Here is a 14135-nt window from a genome sequence, read left to right as displayed (position 1 = left end):
TCTCTTCTTTTCACTCTGTACTGTCTCTTCCACACCCCAACCCCAGCATTCCCTCAGTGTGGTGTACTGTAGACATCCTGTGGAAGTCAAAAGAACCACATACCAACACGACCACGATGGTTCATGATGCATCTTGAAAACAAAGTCCCAGCAACATTTTCCAGATCATAGGACAGCATTTTCCATACACTCCAGGAGGATGGGCGGTGAAGGCATCAATAACTAGTTACATTAGCAAGATTACAAGACTGGGATACAAGGTATACTGCTTTGTCATTGCCCCCTCATTAACTTCACCATTACAAGGCTAAAATCGGGAGCATTGGAATCTTCACTGCTCACCTGGTGATTGGTTTAATTGCAACAATAGTCAAGAAGCTCAATATGATCAAAGAGAGAGCAGTTTGATTGCCTGGCAACAGAACTAACGGACCTAATTTCCACTCCCTTCACCATCACTGAGCTACGATGTGGGGCCATCTTGCATTTACACTCCACGGAATGGACGACAGCAACTCATTGGACTTACACTTAAAGTACCTTTCCTGACTATAATCACTATTTCTGATGAGAACAACGATCAGGTAAAGGTCTGTTACACCTGATTCTGACTTTGCATGGATATCCCTGTTCTTTTATTATCACTATGCCAAAATAATGTGATTTATTAAAATTGCACAGTCATTGACTAACTTAAGAAAACTAGTCGACCAGTCTTGGAATATTGAATCTCAAGTCTGCGATTTTTTTTTGTTAAGTTGCTTTGGACTTACTTCTGGATAAGTCTCCTGATGTTAAATGACTTAATTTGTGTTCTTTGATGAATTGCAGTTCCGGAAACATTGTCAGTGCAAACAGTGAGGAAAATGGGAATGCAGGTTCTCCCGCATCAAGTGAAGTAATTGCAAAGTAAGTTTAGTTGCAGGCATGACTAAGTTAGTCATTATTTCAGAATATGATCAACCATTAGGAAATAACTGGTGAGCTGGTAGTTTGTGCAATGTTATACAACGATCAATGGTAACAACTCGGAGGCAATGATTCGATCAGCTCTCAAAGAGGAACTTGCCCATGTTCACTCCCAAATCCTTTTACTATGTGATACTGCAAAACCTCTCCTTATGAAAATTGTAGATTCCTTTTGAAGCCCTCAGTTGAAGCTGCCTCCACCACTGCACTATTAGGCAGAACATCCCAGTTTCCGAACTATGCTGTTTTTTTAAATAAAGTAATCCTTTTAACCGTTGTTTTATTTTGCTGATCAACTTAAATCAGTGTCCTTTTCTTTTCAAGCCTTTTTTAAAATAGAATCTGTACAGTATGGAAACAGGCCACTTGGCCCAACAAGTCCACACCAACCTTCCAAAGAGTAACCAATCCAGATGCATTCTCCTACCCTTTTACACTACGCTATCCAAATCCCTCATGATTTTGAACACAGGTAAAATGTCTTCTTCATCTTCTGTCCTCCATAAAGAACAGCCCGAGCTTCTTCAAACTATCGACATAGTTGTCCAATTGCTCATCTCTGGTACCATCTTTGTGTACCTTTTGTCACCTTCTCAAATCCCTTCCTGAAGCGTGCTGCATAAATACTAGAAAAGCAAGACTGTTTCTAACTATTTGTCATAATTTCCTTATTTTGCATGCCACGGTCCTATTTATAATGTTCAGAATCCTAATGCCATCTTCAATCTGAACTGCCAACTTCATAATTTGCGTGCATACACACAATATGTATAAAATGCATTAGATATTAGACTAGGATCATTTAAGGAAGCATTGATTTTAGCTTGTGTATAAAATGAACAAGGAAAAATCCAGAATAATTCTGATTTGGAGGTGGGCTGAGTTCAATGGGCCAAGAGGGCATTTGAGCACATATCTGGGCAATGTTCAGCTTCAGCTGTACAGTACAGCTTAACATTTCCACAAGCAGGAAATGGTGGCAAAAACAATACTCTCATTCCCTGCATGATGTTGCAAAGGATATTGATTATTGTTAACCCCAGTGAGAACCGTGCTAAATATAGAATGTTCAGAGGGGAAATAAAAAGTAAGGGAGACTGGCAGCTAACATTAAAAGGGAATCCAAAAGTCATAATTAGTCACAAACAGTGAAAGGGTGGCAAAAGAATGAGTGGGGCCAATGATCATAAATCCCACGTTTAAACTTCAGCGGGGCAGGGGCCTGGCAGAGGTATTATGAAGAGGAAGTTGATGTCCAGTTCATGGTGAAACAAAATGTAGTTGGGACTTGGACGAGATGAAGTTTGACAGAATTTTTAGAAAGGCTCAAATAAAACACAATGGCAGATGCTGGAAATCTGAAACAAAACTGAAACTGCTGGAGAATCTCAGCATGTCTGGCAGCATCTGTGGTGGGAAAGCAGAGTTAATGTTTTTGAGTCCTGTGACCTATTGAGCTTCTCCAGCAATTTCTGCTTCAATTATAAAGGCTGATTGTCATTGAGTGTTGGTAGCTGATAACAACTGAATTGGAGACACTTGAGGATACAGGGGAAAGTAAAATTGAAGCTGCAGTGGTAATATCCGCAACAACCTAATCCTGTTCAAATACAGACATGGAATCAGAGACTGGAGAATCACAACATTTAAAATATTTTTGTTCAAAATTGTCTGGATAAATCCAGCAACCAGATTCATCTTAGTGGTGGGAAAGCTTCTAATGAATTGTAATCTCAGCCTCAAGCAACAATACTGGGAGATCATATGGACTAACTTTATATGCTGACTAAACAAATTTAATGTGTAACCTGTTTACCTAAATCATCTGACGAAGGCATATAATTCTGAATCTTTAGTTTTCTTGGGTATTTAAGCCGGTTTAGAAACGTAGAAAATAGGAGCTGGAGGAGGCCATGCAATCTTTCGAGCTTGCTCTGCCATTCATCACGATCATGGCTGATTGTCCAACTCAATAGCCTAATCATGCTTTCTCCCCATAACATTCAATCCCATTTGCCCCAAGTGCTATATCAAGCTGCCTCTTTAATTGTAGTTGAAAGTGTTTGCTTGAAGTGTCTTAATTTTTCCTTACGTTCAATTGAAGCTATGAAACAAACATGGAGTCCAAACTCTGTCCAAATTCTGAGGAAGTTGACAATTTATGTTCACAAGAAAATAAAGTGACAGTCAAAAAGTAAGTTTGATCCAATGTATGACCATGTTATGCTTCAGCATGTGTTCAGTCTCTTTCTGAACCGGTGCCAACCTACAAAGGTTAGGTCTATAGGATGTTGCTTGATTGGAATATCATTTCCTCAATCAATATTATGTGTAGTGAGATTAGTAATTCCCAGGTTATTCCCACATATCTCCCCATGTGATTATACCAACTCTTTCAGGTCATTTCGATTTTCATCTGGAAGTTAACTCAGCAGTTTATCCCAGTTTTCCAGATCAATTTCTATGACAGTGAATTCCAAAGAGTCACCACTGTCAGGGTGAAGAAAAGTTTCCTCATCTCAGTCCAAAATGCCCGAGCCAGTATTCCTAAACCGTGAGGTCTGGTTCGGGACTCCCCAGCCGTGGAGAACATCCTTCCTGGTTATCTAATTCTGGACATAAACACTGGCTTGTGCCGCATCTTGTGATCTTCGCCTGGGTCATGTATGGGGAGGGTTGTTCTCTGTATTACCACACTTTTACAGTGCAAGTTAACCTCTTGCTGATAGCAAGCTGGAAGCAAGGTAGCCATTTGTTGCTAAAAAAAGAGATAGGACTGAGTGCTCACTGCCCATATTCAAAAGGGAAAAATGACCTACTGAGGAGAGTTATTAGAGAACTTTTTGTAGCTTTAACGGTGGACACTGAGAGAAATTACTGACTCCCGTAGAACACACAGGGAATCAGCAAAGGTGACCCAAAGTGCTGATTCCTAATGACACATATTGCACTTTCCAAATGACAACAGCCCATTGGTTGAAGAAGTGTTCCTTTTTTTTAAAATTAAAATGTTCAGCGATGTATGACACACCTCTGGAGTAGGTGGGATAGGAATCCAAGTCTACTAAATCTAATTTAGGAACTTAAGCCTACTGACCAAGGGTGGGGAGACTATCATTCTATCATCAGAGGTCTGTTTTGCATCTCATACAGAATTGATGCAATTGCCCTTAATTGCTTCATTAATCCCTGGGGATGTAAATAATAAGCCACTTGTCAGAGCATTGTGTGCTGCTCAGGTGCTACTAAGTATAATGCTGATCGCTGAGTCGGAAGATTGAGGGTTCAAGATCTACCTTCGGGGTTAGAATACACTAATTGATACTGCCACGGCAGTGCAGTCCTGAGATAATCCTGCACGTCAGATGTATATGAGGCATTAAACCAAAGCCACTCTGCACTCTAAAGGGACCTTTATTACTTTGAATTAAAGTGAGATTATATCTGGTTTCCCGGCCAATATTTATCGCTCAATCCCGATCAGCAGACGATCTGGTCATCATCTCCTTCCTGCTTTTCTCACGGTACACAAATTAGATATCACATTTCTGACATGTAACTACATGATCAAAAGTACATTGGTTGTTGTATAGAACATCTCTGATTGAAAATTGGCTTTGTCAGAACCTGCATGTATTATTACTCAACTTGGCTGTTCATTTTTCACTCTCTTGACCCTCTGTTGTAAGAAAGCGCTCCTTTCCAACTTCCACCAAAGGAGAATGAGACAAAACTGAGTGCTGTAATATTTCACTTTATACTAACATCTGGATCAAACTAAAATACCATTCAATGCAAATATAAAACGAACTGAACCAGATTTAAAGGATTAAAACAAATTATACTTTTCACCAAAAATATTTCAATAGTTCTCATTGTATCAAGTACCAGCAAACAGTGGAGTCTGTTGCAATCTATTTTATCTTGTCTAAAGAATAGGCTGAGGAAAAGCATTGCAGGCTCTTTAAATTTGAGAATGAGGAAAGGAGTACAGTGTGGAACAGTGACTAACAGCAGGAAAATTATTCTCCAGATTAGAATATATATGTAGTGGAATATACTAAAATGATAGAATGAGAGAAGTTAAAGTGGGCTATTGCAAGCGGAATGTTTTATAAGCTTGTTAATATCGGGTCAGTCAGGATCTTATTGAATGGTGGAACAGGCTCGAAGCGCCAAGTGACATATTCTCATTTACTGTTCATACCTCGAAACAATTTTGTTAGTTACTCGAGCGGAGGTATTAAACACATTTTAAACTGTTACTTGGGCACAACTGATATTTCCGTCTATGATTCCCTGGGTTTGATAGTATGTAGTTGACAGTGGCCCCAGGGGTTCTGCACTTGTTTCAGACATCTGGAAAGAGATGCTTTGGATACTCTGAGGTGGCATTAAGATGTTATAAAAATGTGCAACTTTTCTACTCTGCTTGGGTAGAGAGGGTTTTGCTCTCTATCAAACCTGTGCATCATTTGACTTCAATCTGCTTTTCTTTGTTGCATTATTGTATGGAGTTTATTCTCTTAAGTCAATAACCTGGGCTTTGCCCAACGTTTAAGAGGTTTTTACTCACATTGGTGAGTTTCTGTATCCCATGAGATAGATTCATTGCAGTCAGTAATGGGAAATATAGCAGATCAAATATAATGTTGTTAATTGTTATTACATCTTTTAACATGGATAACGATGTGCTGTTCTATGAACCTCAAGATTTAAAAGCCTTTTCAGTGGAGCCACTGCTGATTTAACCAATGCGCTATACTGGTGAACTCACTGATACTGAAACCTCTATAATCTGGGACAATGATGAAATAGAAACTGACTGGAACTGCAACTTATCAAGAAAACTAGGGATCAGCGAGAGGTTGAGGCCGAAGCTCAGAATACAGAGGCACTGCAAACCCAAACACCCACTGACACAGTTTCTCAAGATGAATTATGATGTGGTTCTGCACTATTCGGTTCTGATCTCTGTGGTTTGTGGAAAAAAATGATGTCTGCTAGAAGACAACTACAAAGCTCTCTTGCGATAATGTGACACAGAATCAAGTGAAATTTGGAGTTCTCCTTATGGGACTTCTTTCATCCTTTCAAGTGGCAGCTGAATTTGGTGATCAGGTATCAGTTACTATCGAATTGGATGAAATCTTGATAGTGATTCTTTTATTTACATTTCCCTATCTCTGAGGTTTGCCCCATTTCTTTATTAAAGGGCCAATGGGTGTGAAATCTCTTTAGTGCTGTCCATAGGATAGCCGTGCTCCTGCCACTGTCCAACTTCATATTCATATCTGCCTTTAAAAGCAATCTGAATCTATGGTCACATACTGGTGCCGGAACTAACCGGGGTTCGTAATAGAATGACTAATTCTTCAACTGCTGCAAACCAATATGGGCTAGATTTTCAAACTGTCATTATCCCAAAGGTGCTTTTGGTGCCACATTCAGTATTCGGAATGACAATGAGGTTTTTTGTTAGTGCAGAATTTCTCTCTATTACTTTAAATAATAGTGTGCTGTGTGTATGTGCATGTGGTTTGTTTCTATTTATTTCTGTTCCTCAATGGCTTTGAAATTGCTGCTGTATAGGATCAAAGGCAAAGTATTGTCTCCACAAGGACATTGTTGCTGGTTTTCCTCTGAGACCAGTGCAGAACTTTACCAGTTCATTGCAGGCCTGATACATTATAGTTTAGTTTCACCTCTGTCAGCTGGTACAACATGGAAATTTGAGTATTGATGAAAATAAAGTTTTTTTATTTAAGTCTTTAATATTGTACTAAGCAGGACACTCTCAAGAATTCCAATGGAAAGGGAGAAAGCATTTAATCTATCTGGGTAATGAGTGCTGATTGATAAAGGCATGGAGAGTGGACCAGGTGATAGTTGGCAGTTAACTGCCAATGCTTGTTGTGATTCGACTAAATTGGCGATGACCATTCTCTGCCTCATTTGGCATGACAATACCTTGACCATTCAGGCAACCTGCCAATTGAAAACATAACAAAGTTCAGTTGTCAACTGTCCATCACCATCTGACCAGTCCATTTTTACATTAGGAACATCTCGATCAATCATTGTGCACTTTCCAATGCATCAGAACTCTTTTCTTGTTCAGTATAAAATGTTGTTTCCCTTTATGTCAAAATATTTCTGTATTTGCAAACAATCGTTTGAATTTGGGAACCTTTTGTTAATGGAGTATCCAACATCCAGCTGATATGATTAAAATGGAATCTAGTTTTCGAATTTGAAATGATTTAACCCCCTGACAAGCCCACTTTGTTCATGAAGATCCTCTTTGTATATTGTATCAGTCTGGCTGTTGAAAGACAGCTTTGGAAAGTTGTTTACTTTGGTTAATTTCTATTTAATGAATTCCTGAAACGGTGCAAAATGCATTCCATTGCATTTACAAAACTAAGATATCTTGTGAAATCAGGAGATGTGCACAGTGCAAATAAAAATCCCATTTACTGCTGGCCTGGACAAGACTGGTAAACTTAAACTTGTGCTTATAGAGAAAGGACTGAGATCTTAACTGGCTCATCATCTAATGTATTGAGTTTAAACTTACGTCTATCTCTAAATTCTTCAAAGCCTTGATTCACGCTGTCTCTTGTACCCCTTATATACACACTCTGTTCTTTGGTTCTCTGATTGCTTTATATCTTTTTGTCCATGAGTATGGCCAAGCCCCTTAATTAGCTGTAATTTACTGATAAACTTCCTCAGATGCCCTCTGGTACTCATTCTTTCTTTGAAAGCTTGCTTAAAAGCCAGTTTCATGTTTTTGGTCTTGGTCCTAACTCTTCTGATACATGCCAATAAACTTCCCCTGTTTGGCATTTGGTGCATCCTTTTCTAGTTTGGAAGGTCGGACTCGAATAAATATAGGGTTAAAGACAGGATTCTTGGCAGTGTGGAGGAACAGAGGGATCTGGGTGTGCAGTACATAGATCCCTCAAAGTTACCACCCAAATGGATAGGGTTGTTAAGAAATCATTTGTTGCTTTGGCTTTCATTAACAGGGGGATCGAGTTTGAGAGCCGCGAGGTTTTGCGACAGCTCTTCAAGTCCCTGGTGAGAGCACATTTGGAATATTGTGTCCAGTTCTGGTCGCCCTACTATAAGAAAGAGGCTTTGGAGAGCATTCAAAGAAGGTTTACCAGGATGCTGCCTGGACTGAGGGCTTGCCTTGTGAAGAAAGGTTGAATAAGCTCAGACGTTTCTCTCTGGAGAGAAGGAGGAAGAGAGGAGACCTGATTGAGGTATACAAGATAATGAGAGGAATAGATAAATTCAATAGCTAGACACTTTTCGCCAGGGCAGGATTAACTGGTACGAGGGGGGTCATAGTATTAAGATATTAGGAGAAAGGTATAGAGGAGACGTCAGAGGTAGGTTCTTTATGTAGAGAGTTGTGAATGCATGGAATGCATCGCCAGTGGTGGCGGTGGAAGCAGAGTCATTCGGGACTTTTAAGCGACTGCTGGACATGCACATGTTTAGCAGTGAGTTGAGGGGTGTGTAGGTTGTTATTATATTTTACATTAGGATTAAACCTCGGCAAAACATCGTGTGCCAATGGGCCTGTTCTGTGCTGTACTTTTCTATGTTCTATGTTAAAGCATCTCATAAATGTGAGTATTTAATGTTAACTTTCGCAGATTTAATTGATTCTAATTGGAATGTATCTGCCAAAGCTTTAGCAAAATTGAATCAGCAAACAGCTTCAAACTGTGCACACATCCATCATATAACATTGCTGCTCCACATTAACGTTTCAAATGCACTGCTCCATTCCAAATAGCGGACCACCCGTTCCCATTCATAGAAATTTGTTTCTGATGGATGGAAGTGGTTGTGTCGGTACTTCTGCCATTTTTATTGAACTCATCTCAAGTTACACTTTAGAATTTAACACTCAGGACAAGACTGTTTGTGTTAAGCTTTATCAATTTTGACCAGTCTGCCAGCTCTTCATGTTCTTGAATATTGCAATGGGACTGGGTTTTATCAGCCCTCTAGGGACAGGCTGCAAGGTCATTCGATGGATAATAATAAGGGAAGGAAGGAGTTTCAGTGGTTTTCATATTTCCACCTCCGTAGTATTTTATTTATCCCAAATTAGGGAAAGGATGGCCACTCAGGTGGTCAATGTAGAGTCTGTTCCCGCCAATGCTGGCAGTTTATTAGCTGAAGCTGGGTCCTCCATTGTGTGGGAGACCTTCTCCTGCATCCTAGAGACAAACCTGCAGGATGTCCCTCCTAATGAAGTACCATATGGCTCATAACAGGGTATTCCATCTGCATACTGGAACAGTCTCCTGTCCATGGTGGCGATCATTACGGGAACTGGAAATCAGAGTAAGTGAGTGAAAGAAGCCGTGAGGGCTAGAGTGTTCACAACATTCCCAGGACCAGGTTGGCAGGTCCTACTAAGACCATTAATAAGTCATTAAGATCCCCCAATTGGTGCATGGACACTGGGTTACTCCTACTCCTAGTAAGAGTACTGTGATTACTGCTGTTTCAGTGCTATCAAGCAAATAGTGAAGTGTGGCCATGTGATAAAATCATTTACATTCACTGTTGAAGACTTGAGACTTTTTTGTGAGAAACATTATAATTCTTCTAGATGTTTTTAATACACTTTTTGTTTCATACAATGGTGATTTTCTACATAGGATTACAGAGGAAATACAGACCATTTGGTACAATCAGTTCATGCCAGCGCTTATGTTCCACTCAAGGTGTTTCACATCTTTCCTCATCTAAATCGCCCATTGTAATTCTCTATTCCCATCCCTTCCAAGTGCTCACCTAGTTTCCTTGAAATACATCTCAACTAATGATTTCAACTATTCCGTCTGGTCACATATTCCCCGTTCTCATCATTCTTTCAGTGAAGAGGTTTCTTCTGAATTCCCTTTTGAATTTCTTGAGGTACCATCTTAAATTGACAGCCTCTAGTTATGTTCTACCCCGTCGTGTAATGTTTTCTCTGTACCTTCTCCCTTCAAAACCTTTCATAATTTTAGAACTGTCAGCCTTCTTTACAAGAGAAAAGTGAACAGCACAACAATTCTTCCTTGATATACACAGCCAGAAACTTGTGTAGCATTCTTATAAATCTTCTCTTCACACTCTCTCATCCATTATATAATATGTCAACTCGAACTGCAAGCAATACTCTTAATTATAGTCAACCAGATTTTTATAGGGACCCTACTTTCAAATCTATCCCTTTCGAGATAAAGCTTAGAGCCTTGTTTGCATTTTTATGGCCTTCGGAACCTGTGGTGAAATTGTTCGTGACTGATGTCATGGTCTGAGATCCCTTTGTTTCTCTCCCTCACTTAGACGTGCATCTTTGAATAAGTGACCTGCACATTATTCTTACCAAGATGTAACACCTTACGTTTATCTGTGTGAATCTTCATTTGCTAATTATTTGAACATACCGTAAATTAATTAATGATCTCTTGCAACTTCTTGTACTCCTCAGAATTAGCTACATTTCAACATTCCTTTCCAATTTGGTGTCATTGAATTGCTTTTTTTTGTAGTAATTAGATACAATATTAATTTGCAGTTTTACTTTATTTTGTTTTGACTTTTTAGAGAGGTGCAGTAATCCACACGGTAACTATAACAACTAAATGTAGAATGACAGATAGATGAAAATTATTACAAACACAGGACTAATTAATAAACTCTGTTAACTTCAAGGTCAAAACTGGGATTATTTTTTACACGAATGATATGGTGAGATTATCCGTAGTGCAATAACTTTTTGTCCATTTTTTGTTGCAGTTTATTTCCCCAGGTCTTTCTGGGCTACTGGTATGAAATTGCAAAGGCACCCATCCTCCATTTTAAACTAAATGAAAATAAAAAAAAGCATTTATATAAAATGCAACATGATTTATATGAAGCCATCCTTCTAGGCTTATACATATTCACAGCCATGTAGGGTTATATAGGGAGAGGCTGAATAAGCTTGGGCTGAATTCCCTGGAGCGTTGAAGGCTGAGGCGTAACTTTATAAAGGTTTATACAATCATCAGAGGCATGGATACGGTGAATAGACAAGGTCTTTTCCCTGAGGTGGGTGGAGTCTCATCTAAACCTATAATCGTGAGTACAGGTTTAGAGTGAGAGGGGATAAAGTTGAAAGTACCTTAGCAGTAACTTTTTCATGCAGAGGATGGTGTGTATGGAATGAACTGCCAGAGGAAGCTGGTGCAATTTCAACATTTAAAAGGCATCTGAGTGTGTATACGAATAGGAAGGATTTAGATGGGCCAAGTACTGGCAAATGGGAATAGATTAGTTTAGGATATCTGGTCAGCATGGGCAAGTGAGACTGAAAGATCTGTTTCCAAGTTGTACATCTCTATGACTCTATGATCTACCCCTTTGCTCTTAATGTACTAGTCAAATCTCTTTGGATTATCTTTAACATTATCTCCCAAGGCTATCTCATTTTCCTTTCTTGCCCTCCTCATTTCCCTATTTAGAATGTCCCTGCACCTCTTGTACTCTTCGGGATTCACTTGATCCCATTTCTCTATTTCTAATATACGATTCATTCTTAATCCGAACCAAAGCCTCAATATCTTTATTCCTCCAGTGTTCCCTCCTCTTACCAGCCTTACCTTCACACTAACAGGAACATCCTGCCTCCGAACTCCCGTTATCTCACTTCTGAAAGCTTCAATCTTCCCGGCCGTCCTTTGAGCTGCAAACAGTCTACTCCAATCAACCCTTGAAAGGTTTTGTCTCATACTATCAAAATTTGCCCTCGTCCAGTTAAGAACATTAACTTATATATAATGCCAATCCTTTCCATAAATATTTTACAACTAATGGCATTATGACCCCGGCCCCAAAAAGCTCCCTTACTAACCATTCAGTCACTTGCTCTGCCTTATATCACAAGAGTAGGTCAGGTTTGCTCCTTCTGTGATAGTTACATCTGCATTTAATGAAGAAAATTGACTTTAGCACTTACCAAATTCCTCACCATCCAAGCTCTTAAGACCATGGCTGTCCCACTTTATGTTTGGAAGGTTAAAATTTGCTATTATTACAATCCTATTATTCACACGTATAAATAAGATCTTTCGACATATTTGTTACTCAATTTCACTCTGACTACAGGGGGGACTATTGCAATCGCATCAAAGTAATCATGCTTTTCTTATTTCTGAGTTCCATTCACATAGCTTCACTAGACCATCCCTCAGAAATCCCTTGTGTTAGAACAGTAGTAATGTTTCACCACAAGAAAAATTGACTCCAATCTCCTTCTAGCTCTTCCTACTTCTGCCGTACATTTGATGGTGGGAGGGGCTTTGAACATAAATTATTCAATTTACTGGTGATGGTTAGTAGCTGAAAATAAAGATACTGTGGGTGACATGGGTGATGGGAAATAAAAGGTTACATTGTGTGGAAGGAAAATTCTGGACAGAAACAAGAATTTTAAAAAACGAACTCCATTCTTTCTGCCCAGGTCTTGCCTACACCGCTCTACCTCCAGATTACTTTCCTTTTGTTTTGATGAGTTCAAGTTAATCTCAGCCGCTGTTTTGTACTTGTTAACCATTTGTTAACGGGTGTTTGCCGTTTCAGAATGTAGATTGCCATATCGTGTACGTTCTCAGAGTTCAGTGTTTGGAGTCCTTGTTGGTTCAACCTGTGCTTTGATCTATAATGCAAAATTACAGAAAAATATTAATAGCAATTTAAAATAAAATGTGAGGATATTGGAAGAACAGCTAGGAGCTTCAAAGCTTGACAGACGGCTTGTGGGAAAGGACATGGAAAGCAGCAGGGTTTCCAGAACTTCTCATCTCTGCCTTCCCTGATCGAAATCAAACTGTGATTTATAAATTTTGAGGATTGTTATTCATTAATATCGGTGTGTCAGATAGATCACAGTCTCAGGGAGGCGTGACGTGCTTATTTGTTTTGTGATGAACTCAGGGGAACATACAATAGTAAGGGGGTAAACCCAAAGGGGTGCAGGAGCAGAGGATCCCCCGTGTGTATGTGCACAAATCAGGGAATGTACCATGACACGTGGACAGAAGAGCAAATACACCCGACTTCATCACCTTACGCTGTAGAGAACAAACACACAGCAATTATGTTAAACTGAAATAAAACAGTCTCTTGTCTCACCTGAAATGTTGCATCTAGTTTCAGGTGCCACGTTTTTGAAAAAAATGCAAAGTTATGAGATTGGGTGCGTGACTGATTCACAACACTATTCTCGGGATGATACACCTCACCAACTCTGAGAAATTGAGAATGTTCTCCTCTGCTGATAGTTTCCAGACTCTGTGACCAGTTGCTATGATTGGTTCTCAATTCCGTCTTGCGTCATATAGATCTTAATGGCTGAATATTTCAAGTACTCATGAGCTGTGCCTTGCCTGATCACAGCGACCTCTGATTTATTATTTTTGAGGTTTGCTGTTCAGTAATATCCCTGTATCAGATAGATCTCAGTCTCATTCCCTGGGATTTGACAGGTGTGGTGTGTCAAGTAGATCCCAGGAATTGTGCTCCATGAGATTTATGTGTGAGAAAATCTCCAGTTCTGAGAATCCGCCCTTGGATTGTGCACGTGTTGTGTCTGAATACCTGACTGAACGTTGACATTTTTGGCTGATGAATGTTTCCTTGGGCGCTTTAGGTGGCGATTTCTGCATTACTAACCCAGGCTGCCCTGACATTGGGAGTACTTTTAGTTTAGACAGTGTAGAGTAAACTTTCAAACTCCGTTGTCTGCCTTTTTTCGGCTTCTGGTGGAGCCTATAAAATTATCATGAGGTGACCCGAGGCCGTGACCCTTGGTGCATAAGCGGAAATGTTCTCTCATCATTCTGCCTCTGGAGTGTTCCATCAGGCATATCGTGTGAAAGATGTATGTACATTAGTGGGCTGCATGGTAGCACAGCATTAAACTAAATAACTGGATGAAACACAACCAAACAGAACAAGTGAAAGTATTTGGCTGGGAAATGAATAGGATGTGGGAAAATGTATTATTACTGACTGGCCTTGAAGAAAGAATTAAGCAAACTCAAGGTTAGTGCATATTCATTCGAGATTTATTAACCATTTCAGAAAGCATTTTTATCCAA

This window comes from Chiloscyllium plagiosum, unplaced genomic scaffold (genome assembly GCF_037043375.1).
Source record: "Chiloscyllium plagiosum isolate Xiang-an unplaced genomic scaffold, Cpla_swu_hap1 HiC_scaffold_48, whole genome shotgun sequence".
Lineage (NCBI taxonomy): Eukaryota > Metazoa > Chordata > Chondrichthyes > Orectolobiformes > Hemiscylliidae > Chiloscyllium > Chiloscyllium plagiosum.
Note: the sequence above shows the minus strand (reverse complement) of the source record.